The following is a 22,010-nucleotide window of genomic DNA, read 5'->3' on the forward strand; positions in this document are numbered from 1 at the left end:
AAATGATTCTGACGGTGGAAAGAGCTTCTTGCTGTCAGAACTTTTGTATACCTTCTCCTTCTTCTTATTATTATTATTAAAAGTGTGTAATAAAGGAATGAAGAGAGCTTTAGGTTGTTTTGGTGTGAAGGTGGAAGCACCATTTAGTAACGGAATAAAATAAGGTCCTTCATGGGAACATACAACAAAGTAGATGGATCACTAGTCCTTGAATAAGCTTGGCTTCCTGTTGCCTGTAGGTAGGCTTGTCTTCGCTAGGATTAGGGGCTGACTTCCGATGGCAACTTGTTTTATATTGGGGCTGGGGTAGAAGGGGTGGAGCTTCATTTGAGAGGCGGAAGTGACATCATTGTTTCTCTTCCACTACTCTACGGGAAATAAACATAAAAGTGACTGTGTGACCGTCCTCCGTCCCTAACTGTGTTACCTGCTCAAAGCCAAGAAGCTACTCCTGTGGCTTCCATGTGTGATAACCTAGTAATAGTAGCAGTAAGAGTAAAGAAGATAGATAGATAGATAGATAGATAGATAGATAGATAGATAGATATGAAAGGCACTGTATAAAATAGATAGATAGATAGATAGATAGATAGATAGATAGATAGATAGATAGATAGATAGATAGATAGATAGATAGATAGATATGAAAGGCACTGTATAAAATAGATAGATAGATACTTATTAATCCCAGAGGAGATCAGTATTAGACATAAGTCATAATATTAAGTTACTGGACAGAAATATTATCAATCCCAACACTCAGGGCCCAATTAAGACCTTTAGATGCCCGAAGGTTCTAAATTTTGATGTCCTCATATATACCAAATTCAAAATATAACTGATAATAAACCCTAAAATAAAATTTCATTTTTTGAAATAAAACATAGCTTACAGTAAGAAGAAAAATAATGTTCATTTTTGTATACTTCCACTTTATTTTTGAAAATTTTTCTCTTACATCTTGTAACTGGTGGGCTGGTGCTCTGCCCGGGGTTCATTCCTGCCTGGGATTGGCTCCAGCAGACCTCCATGACCCAGTGTTAGGATATAGCGGGTTGGAGAATGACTGACTGACTGGCTGGCTGATTTTCTAACTGCAGAGTGCTTGATTAGATCCTCAAAAGTAATTTTACATAACACATCTGCTTCTATACAGGGTGGTCCAGATTTAACTATGCAGATCCAGATCGTCTGGATGACTTTGATTTATTTCAGCTCGGTGCGAAGATGATTCTTCATGTCGTCAGTTCTCACACTTCTCGATGGTCCGGGATTTTTCGGGTGATTTTCTATGTAATAAACTTAATAAGTTATAGCGTAATGAAAATTGCATAACTAGATCCGGACCACCTTATACTTAGTTGACATCAGACATCCAGCCTGCCTTGTTTTGAATGTTCTGTTGGGATTTTGAATATGAGAATATGAACACTCACCTGAGCAAGTTGTGACCATTAATGTTGAAAGTATACAAAAGCAAATGTCTACATAGGGAAAAGCACACTCAATATTGTCTTCTGCAATCATTTTTAAAGTTCAGCATGACTGAATCTTGTTTTTACATTTTTTGCCGCACGGAACTTATGACACATATAAGCGATAAACTGCTAACTAAATTAGTATTCAAGTTCTCTAGGTGAGAACCCTGAGAATACGTTTCAATTTCAGCAGATGATGAAGTGTGTAAATTCAATACAAATGGCGTTAAAACTATTTATTTTGTTTCGACATAAAATTTCGTTCAAAATTACATTTTTTTCAAAGTATTATACAAAATGTGTATGACAGTGTTATGCTCTGCATTATTGTAAGTCTAACAATGCTGTGCTGCACTCACTCTCAGTGGATGACTGAACAGGACAGCCGTCAAGACCAAGACAAGAACGACTGTGTGAGCATCGGTGGACCGTGCGCCACTTACCAGATTCGAATTTTGCTGTATTAACAAGATTAAAATATATCATTGATCCATCCATCCATCCTCTTCCGCTTATCTGAGGTCGGGTCGCGGGGGCAGCAGCTTAAGCAGAGAGGCCCAGACTTCCCTCTCCCCGGCCACTTCTTCCAGCTCTTCCGGGAGAATCCCAAGCGTTCCCAGGCCAGCCGGAGACATAGTCCCTCCAGCGTGTCCTGGGTCTTCCCCGGGGCCTCCTCCCGGATGGACGTGCCCGGAACACCTCACCAGGGAGGCGTCCAGGAGGCATCCTGATCAGATGCTCGAGCCACCTCATCTGACTCCTCTCGATGCGGAGGAGCAGCAGCTCTACTCTGAGTCCCTCCCGGATGACTGAGCTTCTCACCCTATCTTTAAAGGAAAGCCCAGACACCCTGCGGAGGAAACTCATTTCAGCCGCTTGTATTAATATCATTAACCTCTATTATTAATATTTTATTACTGTATATTTATGTATGTAATGTTTTTCATTTAATGTGTCTGCCCGGCTTTGTGGTACGTGGTTCAGCTGCACCATTTGTAGCTTTGCACCACACTGTTCACGGTAAATCCAGCAATGGAAAATGTCTGTGGTTGCCCCCCTTCCCCTGATGCCCCAAGGACACGCTTATTTTGCTTAACGATTAATCCAGCCCTGCCAACACTTCTAAGAGGTGTCTTTTAATATATAAATTAATTAACTTTCTTTTGAGCAATGTCTTGGCCTTTGAATATTCAGAATTTCAATACTTGCCACCCAAGAGCATTGCAATTCAAATTAAATCAGAAGGCCAGCTGTTGTCGGGCTGTTAATTCTTAAAAAAGAAAAATGAACCATTATATCCCCCTAACAGACTTCAAAATTATTGATAACAAAATCTGTTTCAATGCTGATTCCCTTTTTGATTTTCTCTTGTGCTATTGCACATCTTATCTTCCACAGTAGCATCTACAGCAGGCATTTTCACAAACTCTTACCAAATAAATGATATTTTAATACAGTATTCAATAGTAAAGATAAAAACATACAGCTAAAGATGACTCAGGATTTACAAATTGTCAAAAAAACGGAAACAGCGTGGATAGAAAGTTACATATTGTTAGAAAGAGAATCAGCTGAGAAAAGTTTAAGTGTTGGGGTTTCCATCTTACAAATGTACAGTCATTTAAAGTTTTATCCCCTCCAACAATGCAGTTTTTCACATTTCTTCACCCAGAAAAGAAGTTATAAATCTAAATAAATCATTTCATTAGCTTTGAAAGTCCCCGGCTTCTTCACGTGATAAGTTGGCTACAGACCAGGTAAACTGTACAGCAGGCTATGCATCATATGAAATGAAAAGCTGCAATTGCAAGAAAATAATTATAATGATAAAGATGAACAATCCTGTGCCATCCAGCTTCCTTTTAAAGCTTCTGGTAGCTTGGAGGCAGTTTTTACACTTACCTAGGATGACAAGAAACAGTGGCTTGTAATAAAAGGTTTAATCAAAAAATACATATTTTATGAAAGAGAAGAATTAGTCTAGCAGAAGTGACACCGAGGACAAAGGTTAGTGATAAATCTTCTTCTGTTCACCTTATCACAAAAATAATAAAAAGGAAGCTTTTAAAGAAATGGTGCCAACGTGGAAAGCAAATATAAGATGAGGAAAGAACGATAAATCCAAAGCAGGACCCAACCCAGGCTATGTTTCATTTTTTTTACTGACTTTTCTTTCTTTCTTGGTCAAAAAAATATAATAAAAAGAATGAACAATTTGAATGAGACACAGCAGTTACTGATGTGCTTGGAAGTAGAATCCTTTATGCACATTGTTACTTGCAGTGAAGAAAAGTTTGACTTGATGACTGCTTGGGGTGGTCTAGCGATGGACATTTTGATTCATGTTACTGATTCGACTATTTTATTTGTTTGTTTCATTTAGAGTTTGTGGTATATGGAAAGTGTAGGGAAATTTGTCAGAATAATATAATGTAATAAGTGATATAGCCCTGCAGTGGGCTGGCGCCCTGCCCGGGGTTTGTTCCTGCCTTGCACCCAGTGTTGGCTCGAACTGGCTCCGGCAGACCCCCGTGACTCTGTAGGTTGGATAATGGATGGATGGATAATTCATATAATATGTTGCTATATCTCTCTATATATAAAATATCCAACATCTGTACGTCTGTCCGTTTTTCACGAGAGAACTACTTAACGGATTTAGATCTGATTTTTTTCTTTAGTTTGCTTGAACATTCCGGTTGATTTTGTGACTTCTCTCGTCGTGCTAATTGTTATAGTTCAGTTGCGGTATCGATGTATTTATGCAAATCCAAGAGAGTGGCTGTGGGCCGAGGGGAGGGGGAGGCAGGACCTCAGGAGTAGGGAGCCGGGTGGGGCCCACCTCACTCACGCGCCAGCCTCTGTTTGAGTTGTTCTACCTCTCACCATGTGTTAGAGCACACCTTGCCTCCGCTCAGCTAGCGATACCTGTTTGTTCAGCAGACATTATCATCTGGAGATTGTTAAGGAGTAACGTTTGGAGTTTCTTGAGAGAGAGATCACAGCTACGTGTGTTTTAGAGGGTAGCTGCTGATTGGCAGAGATATCATGACCACGTGCTTATCTCCCCACACGGGGGGACACTCTCCGATCAGATACAGTGGCAACGTTTGACATTGGAGTGTACCTACCTTCAGCTTGTCCAGAGATACCTTGACAACTTTTTTATATTTTTGCCAAAGCGATCACAGCTGCATTCTTGCCTCTGATAGCAAAATCAAAAATATTGTATATCTAGAGACCCTCAGATACGAAACCTACCAATATAAATTCTCAATACAAATTATAAATTTTTTTAAAAATATTTTTATTGATTTTTAAAGTTTGTCCTGTTTCACTACTACGCGGGCAGATATATACACATATATACACACACACACTGTACATAGTCATACACATGCAAATGGCAGACAGCTTGAGAGCTTTGATGACTGTAATTACCCAATGGACCAGGGGTTGGCATCTTGTACTAAAGCCGTCTCTTCTCTTCCCTCTCCAGAGTGGGAGACTGACAGCCACTCCATCTCTGACGTCACTTCTGTGTCTGTCCCCTCTTCCTGCCTCATGAACTCATAAAATGGAAATCGGACATCTGCATCTGTGAGGACATTGCTGCAATTGTTGTTTGTTTTTTATTTCCGTTGGGTCTTTCAATTATATGGGGTCACCAAGGTGGTGCCCCATCACTTGATTGTTGTTTGTATATACCTATACAGTATAGATTGATAGACAGATAGATAGAGTGCAAAAACCGATGGACGAGTGTCCCGACTAGGATGCCAAGAGGAAACTAAATGGATGGACAGGCATTCCGGCAGGTAGGTTGTTGATATCTTCAATATCTTTCCTGGTTGGAAAGCCACAGTGGAAGGACAGAGGATGTCTGCTTCCCGGGGTCATATATTCCCAGATACATAGGGCACCAGCATTCCCCAGTGTGGGGCTCCCATTGGTACACATGCAGGCCATGGCGACAGTTGCAGTCTGGATGGTTAGCCCTGTTGAGGTACTTGGATGCCACCAGGGTGGAGTGCATGGGATCTCTGTCCCTATTTTGGGGGATTACTGCCTGGCCCTGAAGTGCTTCCAATGTGCAATGTTGTGGCACCGGAAATCGCTTTGTCTTTAATCAGGTAGTCTGAGTCTGGTGGAAAAGGACAAGCCAGAAAAGGCAATTATTTATTATATTATTTGGGGTGAACTGATGCAGAAGCCTGTTTAGGTGTTATTAAATAAAAAAATTACCTTTATTTCAACTTGGAACTGTATTTTGCAGATTTGTGTTGGTGTTTGGTGCTCAGATCATAGAATGTTGCATAGTTTTACTGTCAAATAATGCAAAGAGTACGCAACACGTGTTTCGCCCTAATTCTGGGCTCATCAGGCATACACACTCACTGCACCCCCTCTCGGAGACATGAATGTAATTACCCCGATTGACATGCTGTCAAATACACGAACCACTCGCCGTTGCGCAATGTAAAGAGGCTTCACCTCTGATGCTGACATCCGAGGTTCGATCCCCAGTGAGTGTGTACACCTGATTAGCCCAGAATTAGGATGAAACATGTATCACGTACTCTTTGCATTATTTGGCAGTAAAAATATATATACTGTATATACTAGGGGGTTCCCCCCTGCTTGCTTCGCTCGCCAGCCACTTCACATCTCTGCCGCTCGCGTTGTGAAGTGGGGGGGTGAACACACACTAAGAAGATGCTGTTGCTCCTCTGAAACCCCCTCTTAAGCGGTGGTACAATGGGAAACAAATACAGTTTTTTTTAAACTCCTCTTTGCTCGATCAGCTGCTGTTGCTGCTGTCGTGCCGTGTCGCATGATCTCCATCTCACACAGCGCTTCGAACATTTAAAAGCCTGTAGAGCAGCTGTCCTACTCTTTGTCTTTTATTTCCGGCCCCGGGCGTGATTAAATCTTATAGCACAAATTCCTGTCTCATGAGATGTGAGTTCTTGATATTTTTTAGTTAATAATATAAAAATGGAATAAGAATCTGAAAAACTAACAACATGACATTAAAGTTCAATAAAATTTGAAAAGCATGATACCAAACATATATATGTGGGTTTTAAAATAAGCCTGATTTAAAGCGTGACAAGAAAGTGACATTAAAAACTTCACTGTTGCACTTTTAGGCTTAGGATTTTATATATATATATACATTGTATAGAGTATATACATATATATATATATATATATATATATATATATATATATATATATATATATATATATATAGAGAGAGAGAGAGAGAGAGAGAGAGAGAGAGAGAGAGAGAGAGAGAGAGAGAGAGATGAAAAGCAGGGTGAATGATGAGGCAGGGTAAAAGTCAAATGCTTGGGGTACCAAATAGGAAAACACCCATTTAATTTCAACAAAAAAAAACATAACTGTAACAGAGTCACGCTCTCATAGGCATTTTTTGTAGGGACAATTCTCTTGAATCAGTGCTCCTTCTGGGGTAGACTTTCTCTCTCTCTTTCTCCCTCTCTTTCTCTCTGTCTGTCTGTCTGTCTGTCTGTCTTAGGTGTTCACTACTGTGGTCAGGTCTGAAATGAGATGCCACCTTCCGACAGCATCTCCTTTTTATACCAAGCAGACAGGAAGGGGCGGGGCTTCCTTGGCAGTTTTTCAAGGCTATGAAGGAAAAAGTAAAGAAGACTGTTACTGACAGCACATCCTGTCATCCCAGGGTGGTCCGACATAACCTTGGGTAAGCCTGGAAGGCGACCCTCTGATGAGCATGTGTGACTATACATACATATACTGTATTAATACAGTTTGAGGTATCGATGTAATGGGCTCCAGCTCCCTAAATTTGTGGATTCAGTATTAACACTAAACCTGGTCAAGGTTTCGATGAGCCTGCATGGAACGCATAGTTCATAAACTTTAGTCACTCCTCCAATGTCAAAATATGGCCAAAGCTTCTAATGAAAAGTAGGAATCTGTATGAAACATCACTTTTGTTGCCTTCCTGCCTACAGAGTATGAATCATTCTATTCTTTCTTGAGGATTTATTCTTCAAAAGGCTAATGACGAGTTTCTAACCACAGTTATACATCACGTAGCACACTTGTAGGTTTTCCAGTGAAGCCTCAGCTTCTGGATCTTCATCAGATTGGCATGCATTTCTTGTCTTGTTGACATACGGTAGCAATGTGCGTGTGACATCAACATCCTATAAAAACTAATATTTTTTACCCCAGTGAGCACTGTTTATTTTTCCCATGCTTCACATTATTAACATTTTATCCCTTAACTGCTGTAACATGCAGATTTTTGAGCTCTAAAAACTAATGGGCTACAACTGCAGGATAACATTAAATGTGATCGTTTAACTGATTGATTGGGTACAACAGCCGTAATGGATAAAATGAAACTTTTCTCCCTGAATCAGAAAATATGATTGATGATTCATATGCTTTTTGTAAAGAAAAAAAAAAGAAAAGAAAAACTCACTCGTCCATTTTTTTTTTTTTACAAATTAAAATTAGAACTTAAATTTAATCTCTTCAAACACACTTGCCAACAACCCTCTACTAATTCTTTATCTCTCAATGCTGACATTTCCACAGTTAAAGCAGAGCTTAATTCTCTGATACGTCATTCGGGGGATTTTTTTTTTAAATCCATCATGCTAAGTGCAAGCATTTACAAGGTAGCAGGACCAGCAATTTACAATTATGGAAGCTTAAAGTGCATCTTCTATTTCATCAATAAAATCCCTGCCCAACACAGTAAAAAGCAGATCAGACTCACTTCTATGGAAAGGTTTGCGTATACAGTATGTTTCTTTTCTATTTCCATTCAAATTTTGCTTGCAAGAGTAGTGACCTTCACATCCATTTTTAAAAAGGTTGTTAGAGTGGTAAAGTTGGGCATAGTGGAGGCAGAAATAGCAACTTGTTGGGCACATTCTTGCAAAGTTTACTGTTATTTATCTGGAATTCCACTGTGAAAAAGCAGAGCTCCTGAAATGTGAAGGTTGTGTGGATATTACTTGGCACCAGGGAGGTGTGTTGCTCTACGCATGGCTTTCTGCTTTACGTTATAAAGCCTCAGGATTGTCTAACCTTTTACTTCTAATCTAGCTGTGCTACCCATCTAAGATCAACATAAATGATAATAAAATTAAATAATCAACAATAATAATAAATTAACCAGCATAGACATCAAGGTTAACATTTGCAGTGTGCCATTTATTGGAATGTATTTTCTAATGCATGTAGTAGTAAAATGCATCACATTTTTCATTCCAACAGATGGCGCATCACAACAAAATTGTAGTAATAAAAGGCATCAATCCAAATGTTTGTGATGCACCATTTGCTGGAATAACGCATGTTTCTGTTATTTTCGATTTGGTATGGGATTAAAAAAAGCAATTTTAATGTTTATATATACCATCTGTGTCATGACTCCGCCAAGGTTCCTCGTCTGGCTGAGGTTCCAAATCTTTTGTTCATTTTTGATTACTTTAATATTTTTTTTATGTGCATCATTCTTTAATTTTGCTTTTGTCTGTGTATATAAACTGCCTTTGTTATGTTCCATGTGTTTTGTTGGTGCTCCCCTAAGAGGCGAGGATACCTCCAAATCACCACCAGGAACTGCCCTTCGCCCAATAAATCCAGAAAGTCTTCCTCAGTTCCTGGCACTTCATTTCAAATTTGCTTGGGTGTTTGGTGAGTGTTTCTTAGTTTAGTTCTGTCCTTGTGTGATTAATTGGAGTTTGGACCACTTTGTTCTGTTTTTTTTTTTTATACTTTGCCATTGCATTGTGCTTTCTGATTTCTTCACCTTGGATTGCCTTTGCTGATAACTTGTTTTTGCCATGTGTGCTCTATGGAGCTTCATGTATTGACAAAGCATTTTGTGAAATAAACCTTTTTATTATATAAGGATTTGCCGATTGCCCTTATTGCTAGCTGGTGTTTGAAGGTGAGATCTCCCTCTAGTGGGCATTAGTGGAAGTACTTTGGGAACTTATTGGGACTTAATGTGCTTTCGGGCTCCAGGTGTACAACAATCTGTTGGAATAAGAAATGCAATACATTTTATTACTACACATGTTTGCAATGCGCCATCTGTAGGAGTGACTGAGACATACTGTAGCAACCGGACAGACACTTAGATACACAGCCACTTATCTTTTTATTAAGGTGGATTGTAGGGAGCAAATTAGGGCACCACCACTTCAAATGAAGTGTCCTGCATCCTCTGTTTTCAAACACTTTTCCTTACTTCAGTTACATTCAGAAAAATAGCAGACATTTTGTCAGACGTCAGAAAAACTAATTAATTGTGAATTATTATTGACTTCCTAAGAATTGCATTTGAACACTGAACAGGATCATCTCCAGACAGAGGAGCAGCTTCAGCGACAGACTGCTGTCACCGTCCTGCTCCACTGACAGACTGAGGAGACCCCACACTATGCGACACTTCAATTCCACCCCTGTGGGGGCTAAACATTAACATTATACAAAGTTATCGTCTGTCTGTTATACCTTCATTGTTATCACTCTTAAATTTAACATTGTTTTTATCAGTATGCTGCTGCTGGAGTGTGTGAATTTCCCCTTGGGATTAACAAAGTATCTATCTATCTATCTATCTATCTATCTATCTATCTATCTATCTATCTATCTATCTATCTATCTATCTATCTAGCTATCTATTATAGAGTGCCTTTCATATCTATCTATCTATCTATCTATCTATCTATCTATCTATCTATCTATCTAGCTATCTATCTATCTATAATATAGTGCCTTTCATATCTATCTATCTATCTATCTATCTATCTATCTATCTATCTATCTATCTATCTATCTATCTATCTATCTATCTATCTATAATATAGTGCCTTTCTATCTATCTATCTATCTATTATAGAGTGCCTTTCATATCTATCTATCTATCTATCTATCTATCTATCTATCTATCTATCTATCTATAATATAGTGCCTTTCATGATCTATCTATCTATCTATCTATCTATCTATCTATCTATCTATCTATTATAGAGTGCCTTTCTATCTATCTATCTATCTATCTATCTATCTATCTATCTATCTATCTATCTATCTATCTCTGTTATATAGTGCCTTTCATGATCTATCTATCTATCTATCTATCTATCTATCTATCTATCTATCTATCTATCTATCTATCTATCTATCTATCTATCTATCTATCTATCTATCTATAATATAGTGCCTTTCATATCTATCTATCTATCTATCTATCTATCTATCTATCTATCTATCTATCTATCTCTGTTATATAGTGCCTTTCATGATCTATCTATCTATCTATCTATCTATCTATCTATCTATCTATCTATCTATCTATCTATTATAGAGTGCCTTTCATATCTATCTATCTATCTATCTATCTATCTATCTATCTATCTATCTATCTATCTATCTATCTATCTATCTATAATATAGTGCCTTTCTATCTATCTATCTATCTATCTATCTATCTATCTATCTAATCACTTCAGTTTTTCTTTGTCTGGAACCTCCTGGCTCACCAGTACAAGAAAGCCCTCACATGTGATACACCATTAGTTGTGTCTTGATGTCTAGTTATGTAAGACGTCAGGCTTTTTGGGGTGGCCTCACGCCCCTCGATTACTCACGTCTAGGTCCTACCTTTCTTGTGAAATCTTCTGTTACTCTTACAGGTTGTGCTTCATTCTTTTACACCGTCAGCCCATGTTGATCTTAACCCCCACTCTTTACCAGTTATAATGGAGTAATTGCCAGACAAAGCATAATTAAACCCTAAACTATCCTATATTTTTCTAACACATTCATTTATCACTATTGTATTATGTGTTGTGGTCGAAAAAGTCATTGTAGCTTCCCATAAGAAAATGTCGATATACAACGTTTCGAGTTTACAGCACTCACTCCCATAAAAATGTAAAAAAAAAATGAGATGAGAGTGTTCTGGCTTACGTCGTTAGCGTCGTACTTACAGACTGTGTGGGCGAACTAGTTTGGTTGTGCACAGCGGAAGAATACGCAGCAACGTGATGTATGAGTGAGGGAGCTGGTGAACTAGTTTGGTTGCGCGCGGAGGAAGTGCTCTGTTTGTGTTGCTTTGTTTGCCGACTTTTTGGCCCTTATCATGGCTCCTAAACAAAAGTCAGAGTCTTCAGATGGTGGTGCTTCGAAGAAGAGGAAACCCATCACGGTGGAAGTGAAATTAGATATTGTAAAAAGATCAGAAGGAATAAAGGTAAGGAATTTTTTCACCTTCATTTTTATCATTTTTTCTGTTGCTACAGTCCAATGTACAGTACAATTTATGTCCATTTCCTTTTTCTGTGGCTTAGTTGTGTTTTTATTTCCTAGATTATGATTTTGCAAATGTATTAGGATAGGTAAGTGACTTAGGCTAGTGTGTGTTTCGACTTACACCAAAATTCAGGGTTACATCACTGTTGTAAGAACGAAACTGTGTCGTAACCCGAGGACCCCCTGTATTTAGTTCACCAAGCACTAAATGTTTCAAAATATTTACGCTCTGAAATAAAAGTTCACTGTGATACTTTGCATTTGTCATTTTTAGAGGTTGTAATGATGTAAGATGGAAATACGGTGGCTTTCCAGAGGGGGCTGAATACTTTTTCAACCCACTTTATAAGTCAGGCAGTGTGGAGCAGTGGTTAAGGCTTTGGACTTCAAACCCTGAGCTTGTGGGTTCAAATCCTGCCACTGCCCGCCTGGAAAAAGAAAAAAAATTTCAACAATTCTATCTTGAATGTTGTAAGTCAGTCGGTCAGTCATTATCCAACCCACTGTATCCTAACTAACACAGGGGTCTGCTGAAACCAATCCCAGACAGCAACAAACCCCGGGCAAGGCACCGGCCCACTGCAGGGCACACACACACACACCAAGCGTACACTAGGGACAATTTAGGATTGCCAATGCACCCAACCTTTGGACTGTGGGAGGAAACCAGAGCATGTTGTAAGTCACTTTGGATAAAGGTGTCAGGCAAACAAATAAATGTCAATGCATGAGATACAGGAAATGCACTGCACAGAATTGTCCATAGTGTGTCATTGCCCAGACCCCAAAGATACACAGAGCAAGTGTAACTTCAGACACAGCTTACATTTTGGCCAGTTCCCAGCCCCTGTACTTGACTAAGCCATGACTTCATTTCTAAATGGACATTTTCATTCTGATTCTGAAATGACAACATATTTAATGGACCAGCTGTAATCTTCTTTCTTTCTGCGATAAGAGACGCTAAACATTTAAGTCATTGCCATTTATTTTCAGGAAGTTCTGATGCTGTTTAAAACCCCCCTCAACTAATACACTCCCATCTTTAACACTACCGATCGACCTTTTCTTAATTTGCAGGCAATGGAAGTTCACCTTGCCTCGGACAAAAAAAAAAGTACAAAATGATTCATTAATATGAAGGCCTCCCATAAAAAAATAAAAAACGGAAGAAGTTTAAAATGTCACTTACAGCATATCTATCTGTAATTAAAGTGGCCATTCTTCATGTTTTATTTTTTCTTTTGTAATGTTTTAATGACTTTGTTTCCAGTCCTTTTAAACCTTACAGACAGATGAAAGGCCGGCCTTTCCAAATTTACAAAGAACAAGATGAAATAATAAGGTACAGTACGTGTCACTGCTACGTTTGAGAGAGTGACTGCTCCAGGCTTTCACTTTTCAGAGTTTAATAACACATTTAGTTCTACTGTATCTTTTCTTCACTGATCCACGACTTTTCATTTTCCCATCACACAGCACCTAAGCAGGTGTACATTTTTTAAACTTGAATTTAAAACCTTCTTTCCATTATGGGGCTGTTGTAAATGGACACTTTCTGGGCAGCATCAGGTGTAAGGCATCCAGAATGTGAAGCCAGACCTCCGTGGTCTTGAAAGAAGAGACTAACCACTTGCCTGCCGAGTAGCCAATGGGTCAGCTCTTACAGTCATATGAAAACGTTTGGGGACCCCTCTCAACCTGCATAATAAATGACTCTCCTTTCTACAAAAAAAGATAACAGTGGTGTGTCTTTCATTTCCTAGGAACATCGGAGTACTGGGGTGTTTTCCGAATAAAGATTTTAGTGATGCAGTATTTAGTTGTATGAAATTAAATCAAATGTGCAAAACTGTGCAAAAATGTGGGTCCCCTTGTATTTGGCTGATTTGAATGCCTGTCACTGCTCAATGCTGATTACTTGAAACATCAAATTGGTTAGATGAGCTTGTTAAGCCTTGAACTTCATAGACAGGAGTGTCCAATCATGAGTGGTCAAAGGTATTTAAGGTGGTCAATTGCAAGTTGTGCTTCCTTCCCTTTGACTCTCCTCTGAAGAGTGACAGACAGCATGGGATCCTCAAAGCAACTCTCAAAAGATCTGAAAACAAAGATTGTTCAGTCTCATGGTTTAGGGGAAGGCTACAAAAAGCCATCTCAGAGGTTTAAACTGTCAGTTTCAACTGTAAGGAATGGAATCAGGAAATGGAAGGCCACAGGCACAGTTGCTGTTAAACCCAGCAGGTCTGGCAGGCCAAGAAAAATACAGGAGTGGCATATGAGCAGGATTGTGAGAATGGTTACAGACAACCCACAGATCACCTCCAAAGACCTGCAAGAACATCTTGCTGCAGATGGTGTATCTGTACATCGTTCTACAATTCAGCGCAATTTGCACAAAGAACATCTGTATGGCAGGGTGATGAGAAAGAAGCCCTTTCTGCACTCACGCCACAAACAGAGTCGCTTGTTGTATGCAAATGCTCATTTAGACAAGCCAGATTCATTTTGGAACAAAGTGCTTTGGACTGATGAGACAAAAATTGAGTTATTTGGTCATAACAAAGCGCTTTGAATGGTAGAAGAAGAACACCGCATTGCAAGAAAAACACCTGCTACCTCCTGTCAAATTTGGTGGAGGTTCCATCATGCTGTGGGCTGTGTGGCCAGTTCAGGGACTGGGGCCCTTGTTAAAGTCAAGGGTCTATGAATTCAACCCAATATCAACAAATTCTTCAGGATAATGTTCAAGGATCAGTCACAAAGTTGAAGTTGCACAGGGGTTGGATTTTCCAACAAGACAATGACCCAAAACACAGTTTGAAATCTACAAAGGTATTCATGCAGAGGGAGAAGTACAATGTTCTGGAATGGCCATCACAGTCACCTGACTTGAATATCATCGAAAATCTATGGGATGATTTGAAGCAGGCTGTCCATGTTTGGCAGCCATCAGATTTAACTGAACTGAAGAGATTTTGTATGAAGAATGGACAAAAATACCTCCATCCAGAATCCAGACACTCATCAAAGGCTATAAGAGGCATCTAGAGGCTGTTATTTTAGCAAAAGGAGGCTCAACTGAGTATTGATGTCATATCTCTGTTAGTGCCCAAATTTATGCACCTCTCTAATTTTGTTATGATGCATATTGCATATTTTCTGTTAATCCAATAAACTTAATGCCACTGCTGAAATCCTACTGTTTCCATAAGGCATGTCATCTATTAAAAGGAAGTTGCTACTTTGAAAGCTCAGCCAATGAAAAACAAAAATCCAAAGAATTAAGAGGGTTCCCAAACTTTTTCATATGACTGTATATACACTCTATTGCCAAAAGTATTGGGACGCCTGCCTTTATACACATATGAACTTTAATGACGTCCCATTCTTAATACATAGGCTTTAATATGGAGTTGGCCTACCCTTTGCAGCCCTAACAGCTTCATTTCTTCTAGGAAGGCTTTCCACAAGGTTTAGCAGTGTGTTGATGGGAATTTGTGACCAGGAGGCACTGATGTTGGATGAGAAGGCCTGGCTCGCTCACAGTCTCCACTCTATTTAATCCCAAAGGTGTTCTATTGGATTGTGGTCAGGGTTGTGTACAGGCCAGTCAAGTTCCTCCACACGAAACTTGCTCATCCATTTCTTTATAGACCTTGCTTTGTGCACTGGTGTGTGCGCACTCATGTTGCCATCCCCACACTGTCCCCACAAAGTTGGGAGCATGAAATTGTCCAAAATGGCTTTGTATGCTGAAGCATTAAGAGTTCCTTTCACTGGAACTAAGGGGCCAAGTCCAACCCCACAAAACAATCCCCTCCACTAAACTTTACACTTGGCACAGTGCAGTCAGAAAGTACCGTTCTCCTGGCAAACGCCAAACCCAGACTGGTCCATTGGATTGCGTGATTCACCACTCCAGAGGACACGTCTACACTGCTCTAGATTCCAGTGGCAGTGGGCTTTACACCACTGCATCCAACACTTTGCATTGCACTTGGTGATATGTCAGGCTTAGTTGCACCTGCTCGGTCATGGAGACCCATTCATTCCATGAAACTCTCTCTCTACGCTGCACTGTTCTTGAGCTTTTGGAGGTCTGTAGCTATTGACTCTGCAGAAACTTGGCGACTTCTGCACACCTCAGCATGCGCTGACCCGCTCTGTGATTTGACGTTGCCTACCACTTCATGCCTGAGTTGTTGTTGTTCCCAATTACTTCCACTTTGTTATAACACCACTGACAGTGGACCGTGGAATATTTTGTAGCGAGTAAATTTCACGAATGGACTTATTGCACAGGTGGCATCCTATCACGGTACCAGGCTTGAATTCACTGAGCTCTTGAGAGCGACCCGTTCTGTCACAAATGTTTGTAGACGCTGTCTACAGGCCTAGTGGCTTAAGTTTATACACCTGTGGCCATTTAAGTGATTGGAACACCTGAATTCAATGGTTTGGAGGGGTGTCCTGTGTGGCGGGTGGCTAGGGGTGGTACCCAGCCGGGACGCCCAGGACCATGAGGGGGCGACCACCCTGGTTGTGTTGGCGTCCATGGGTAGAGGGCTTGGAAGCCCAACCCTGTAGGGGCCCGTGGCCACCGCCAGGGGGCGCTCCAGTGCCTGAAGAACCCTGGACATCAGCACTTCCGCCACACCAGGAAGTGCTGGGGGGAAGAAGACTGGGGACACCCGGAGGGCTTCCAGGTGTGCAGCCGGCACTTCCGCCACACGGGGGTGTGTCCGCGGAGGACTGCCAGGAAGCAGCTGGAGCCTATCCGGGCTCGTATATAAGGGGCCGCCTCCCTTCATTCGAGAGCAAGAGTCGGGTGGATGAGGACAGAGTTGAGAGAGAGAGGCGTGGAGGCGGCCAGAAGGAAGGCACTGGAGTCTGTGAGGCCTGGACTTTAGGGGATCGGTGTTGGAGGCACTGGGTTGTGCACTGAGTACTATTTGTAAATACTGTAAATAAATGAGTGTGTTGGGTGCTAAAACGATGTCCGTCTGTCTGTGTCTGGGTCCCGTTCCACACCTGATACTTTTGGCGATATAGTGTATATGAAGACACTCATGAAGTTGTATGCTCCTTCTCAACCACACTGGTGTGTCAATGAATGGAGTCTGGTGATGCCACATCTGCTTGGCATCAAATTTCAATCCAGACTCTTTTCACGTGTAGCTCCTAGCTGGTGGAACGATGACTCCACTGAAGACTCTGTTGCTCGGTGAATTCCTGTTAAACTCTAACTTTCTTGCCATGAATTCTGAGCTCTGCACTTGTGGTGATTGATTTGTCACATGGTTCTGAAGCAGATCCCACCAAACTGAAGATTACAATCAAATCAAATCAATCAAATCAAAATCTTTATTGTCATTGTAGCAATAATTTTTTTTTTGCAATTTTCCAGTGCAGAAAAAATACAATAAAAATAAAAACAAAACCAAAACACAATTACTCAAGTTACAACTAAAATAAGGGAATAAAATAAGTATCCAAAATTGTCCATAACAGCAGAACAATGTTTTCCACTCATACATACATACATACATACATACATAATATTGCACTTGTCCCTTATCTAATATTGACTTAGAATGAAGGTGCACTCAGTCAGATTGACCACTTAGCAGCATTCAGCATGGTGATGGTTGAAGGACAGAAACTGTTTCTCATTCTGTTTGTCTTAGTCTTTATGGATCTGAAACGTCTTCCTGAATGCAGGCATTCAAACAATGCATGTCCTGGGTGTGATGGGTCCTGAAGAATTTTCTTGATGTTCTTGAGACAACAGGAACTATGTAGAGGAAGATCCTATGGAGCTCTTTATTTTGTGCTACTGTGTGGTGCACAGAGACAGTAGACCAGGATGCTTTCTACTGTGCAGCAGTAAAAGGACACCAGCAGTTTCTCAGGGATGTTCTTTCTGAGCACCCTCAGGAAGTAGAGTCTCTTTTGGGCCTTCTTTACTACCTTAGCAGTGTGTGTTCCCCAGGTCAAGTCCTCCCTAATGGTGACTCCCAAGAAGCGAAAGTCTGAGACCCTCTCCACACAGTCCTCATTAAAGATGAGTGGCTGGATGTTGTCTGCCTTCTTCCTGAAGTCCTCGATGAGCTCCTTGGTCTTGGCTGTATTTAGGAGCAAGTTGTTATTTCTACATCACGTTGTCAGCCGCTCCACTTCATGCCTGTAGGCAGACTCATCCCCCCCAGAGATGAGCCCTACTAGCGTGGTATCATCAGCGAACTTAACAATGGTGTTACTGTAGTGGGGAGGAATGCAATCATTTTGAATAAAAGCGTCTGCTAAGCGAGTAAATGTCATCGTGGATCATTAGGTAAACCATTTTCTGAACAAAAATATTTATTGAACTGACAAAGGCAAGAACAAACTTACTTTTTTGGACAACAAAACCAATGTTCTAAATGTGAGATAACACAATATAAGAAGACATGACCTAACAGAAGCGAACGCACGCAACATTCTTGGTAATTCAATCCCAGAAATGCAATTTACAACTCAGTCACATTGGAGCAGCAAGCATCTGAGCCCAAGAAAGTTGAGTATGAAGTGTCATGTCATATTGCGATCAAACTATTTGACTTCACAACTTTCCCAACCTCTGAACTGTGTCAGATTTCATCTCTTAGCAAATTGCTTCCACGTGAAGATTAAAGAGATGGCTTTAATGCTTTGCTTTGTGACTTCGCTGCACTCGCGGGCGAACTTGGATTCCCTACCTTGTCGAGTTTCCGTGATCTTGCCCACATTTGTTGAACTGGCAACCATAACGTGGCTCAGGTGTCGAGTTGTGTGCACCTTACGGTGGACTGTCATCCCCTTTAAGTTGGGGTTTCTGCCTTTGAATTGTTTGCTACTGGAAAAGATGAGCTTATGAAATGGCATGAATGGGATCCCTAACAAGAAAAAAGATATAGTTCCATTTTCAGGGCTCTGAAGCCTATCATCAAGAGAATTATTGCTTTTCTGCTATTTTGTATTATTATGTATGAAGCTATTACAACGATAAACAAAGAGCCTGGAGGTATTGAAGCAGGAAATCGATGTGCATTGGGCATTGTTACTAGACTCTGTCAAAAAGTGACAGTCTGCCTATGACAGCTGTATGCCTTTGTTCACATGAATTGGTCAATTTTTTTTTTTTTTTTTTTAATACGTTCAAATCATGTACAATGTCACTGGAAGTCCATTTCTCTGCCTATTGTTTATATCTGCGGACACATCCAGGGCCAGACAAAAATGGTATTTTGATTGTATTGAAGGAATGAAGCCCAGCAGGGAGCATTAGCAAGAGACTTTCAAGTTTATCACAGAAAAAAATTGATAAGGACATCAAGCTAATGGTGGAGTCTTCTAAATTGCCCTTTTTATGGCTAATTTGACTGACACCTTTGTCCCAGGCAACTTACAAGATTGGGGGTATATTACAGGTATTTTATTATGACAGTTGGAGCACAGATAGGTTAAATGACTCACTCAGGGTCCTACAGTGAAACGGAAGTGGAAAATGAAGTGGCGACTTTGTGTTTCAGGGTCTTAGCCACTACAATACACTGCCTGCTGGATCAAAACTAAAAGTTGGCGGTTCAATTCCCACCTTCCCATATTGTGTGACCCTAAGCAAATCATGTAACCTTCTGTGTTCACAACTGCAAAAATGTCTAGAAAGGCCTTGTAGGAAATGTAATAGAAGTCAAGCAGCTTGAGGGAATCGTAGTCTGGTCGTTTTTAAAGAAGACCCTAATGATTGTGCTTGTCACAATGGCTTCAAGAATAACCTGTGGAATGGAGTATAAATGGCCACTCACAGACAGAGTTCATTAAACTTTGAGTCGGGGAGACAGGTAGATGACAGCTTACTGGCTTCAAGGAAAGTCAGTCTTACAGAACAGGAAAGATGGGTACAGTGCCATTCGTAATGTTTAGGACAAAGACACATTTTTCATTGATTTGCACTTCCGCACCACAGTTTAAAATTTCAGATCAAATAATTTAGATGTTGTGGTTAAAGTGCACATGGCAGACTTTCACTTAAGGGAATTTGCACACATTTCGGTCACACCATGTACAAATGGCAACACTTTTTCTAAAAGGTCCCCCCATTTTAGGGCACCATAATGTTTGGGACGCAACAATGGCAGGTCTATTAAAGTCATTGTCATATTTAGTTCTTTGTCGCATATCCCTTGTATGCAATGAGAGCTTGAAGTCTGCGATTTACAGACATCAGCAGATGCTGAGGGTCTTCTCCAGTGATGCTCTGCCAAGCCTCTAATGCAGCCATCTTTAGCTCCTGCTTGATTCAGGGGCTCATCCCCTTAAGTTTTGTCTTCAACATATGGAAGGCCTGCTCAATTAGACTGAAATCAAGTGTCTGGCTTGGCCATTCTAGAATTTTCCATTTTTTAGCTTTGGAAAACTCCAGTGTTGCTTCAGCAGTGTGTCTGGCTCATTATCTTGTTGTAGGATGAGGCACCGTCCAATAAGTTTGGAGGCCTTTACTGTATTTTGAGCAGATGAGATGTTTTTCTACCCCTCAGAATTCATTGAACCACTGCCGTCAGTAGTTCCATCATCACTGAAGAGAAATGTGCCAGGAACTGTGGCAGCCATACATACCCAAGCCATAATACCCTCAGCACCGTGTTTAACAGATGAGGTGATCTGCTTTGGATCTCAGGCAGTTCCTTGTTGTCTCCACACTTTGCTCTTGTCATCACTCTGATGAGGTTCATCTTTGTCTCGTCTGTCCACAAGACCTTTTTCTAGAATTCTGCAGGCTTCCTGAAGTCCTTTTTCACCAACTGTAGTGCGACCATCCTGTTTGAGTGATTAACTAGGGGTCTGCATCCTACAGTGTGTCCTCTGTGTTTCTGTTCATGAAGTCTTGTACAGATAGTCTGACACACACACAACGGCCCCCTGAAGACTGTTGCTGATCTGTCAGACGGGCGTTTGAGGCTTTTTTTCTTTACCATAGTGAGGATTCTTCTGTCATCAGCAGTGAAGGTCTTCCTTGGCCTACCCTTTCCTTTGTGATTACTGAGCCCACCAGTGCGTTCTTTCTTCTTCATGATATTCCAGACAGTTAATTTTGGGCATACTAAGATCTTACTGATACCTTTAATGGTTTTATTCTTGTGTTTCAGCCTCATAATGGCTTCTTTAACTTTCATTGTTCATGTTGAACAAAGGCAACTACAGACTCTAAAGGTTAGGAGCAAGCTGAGGTATCTCAGGTATCTCGAGATAAGTAGCCAAAAAAGACTCAAGACCCTAGAATTCTACTACATCTTTACCAGACACAAAAATCACAATCCAAAATCCGTGCACAAAACCAAACTAGAAGAAACTGAGGTTTGAAAAGTCCCTTCTTCAGACAAGATGTAAACATTTATATATTTATGGCAGATACAAAAGTAAGATTATAACAATAATACTGACAAAGAATACCAGAATATTTAAAATCACACACATATTCACACATATTCTTGATGTAAAGATCATTTTATATATCTGTAAGGTGGCAGCATTAGGGTTCTGCATAAACATTATTGATAAGACGATAATACTCCACATGGAGTGAGGTCTTCAGTTGAGTCCCTTGGGGCTGTCCTTGGTCCATTACTTTTTCTAATTTATTATTGATGACACTGATTTCATGAGTAGTTTGTGAACACATTTTTGTCATCTAATCAATGTGCTGAAGCTGTTGAAAAGGCACATAAAATGTAAAGTTATATTGTAAAACAATTGTTGAATATAAGTTAAAGGACGTTAGGCTTAGGCTATATGACGCACTATTGAGACCGCATCTGGAGTGCGGTGTGCAGTTCTGGTCACCACGATACAAGAAAGACATAACAGCACTTGAAGTTGTGTGGAGGAGAGGAACCAGGTGCATCACGGGACTTAAGGACATGTCCTACTGTGAAAGAGCCAGAGAATTAAACCTGCTTATTCTTGAGAAGAAGAGACTGTATGGGGACCTCATCCAGGTCTTCAAAACTCTCCATTGGAACTCTTTCAACTTAGTGGTGAATCACCCTACTCAAGGACATCAGTGGAAATTAATGGGAAGTGCATTAAAAACTGAAGCTAGGAAGCATTTCTTTATGCAAAGAGTTGTGGGAGTCTGGACCAAACTAGTAAGCCAAGTAGTTGAAGCAGAAACCT

Source organism: Polypterus senegalus, chromosome 10, assembly GCF_016835505.1.
Source record: "Polypterus senegalus isolate Bchr_013 chromosome 10, ASM1683550v1, whole genome shotgun sequence".
Taxonomy (NCBI): Eukaryota; Metazoa; Chordata; class Cladistia; order Polypteriformes; family Polypteridae; genus Polypterus; species Polypterus senegalus.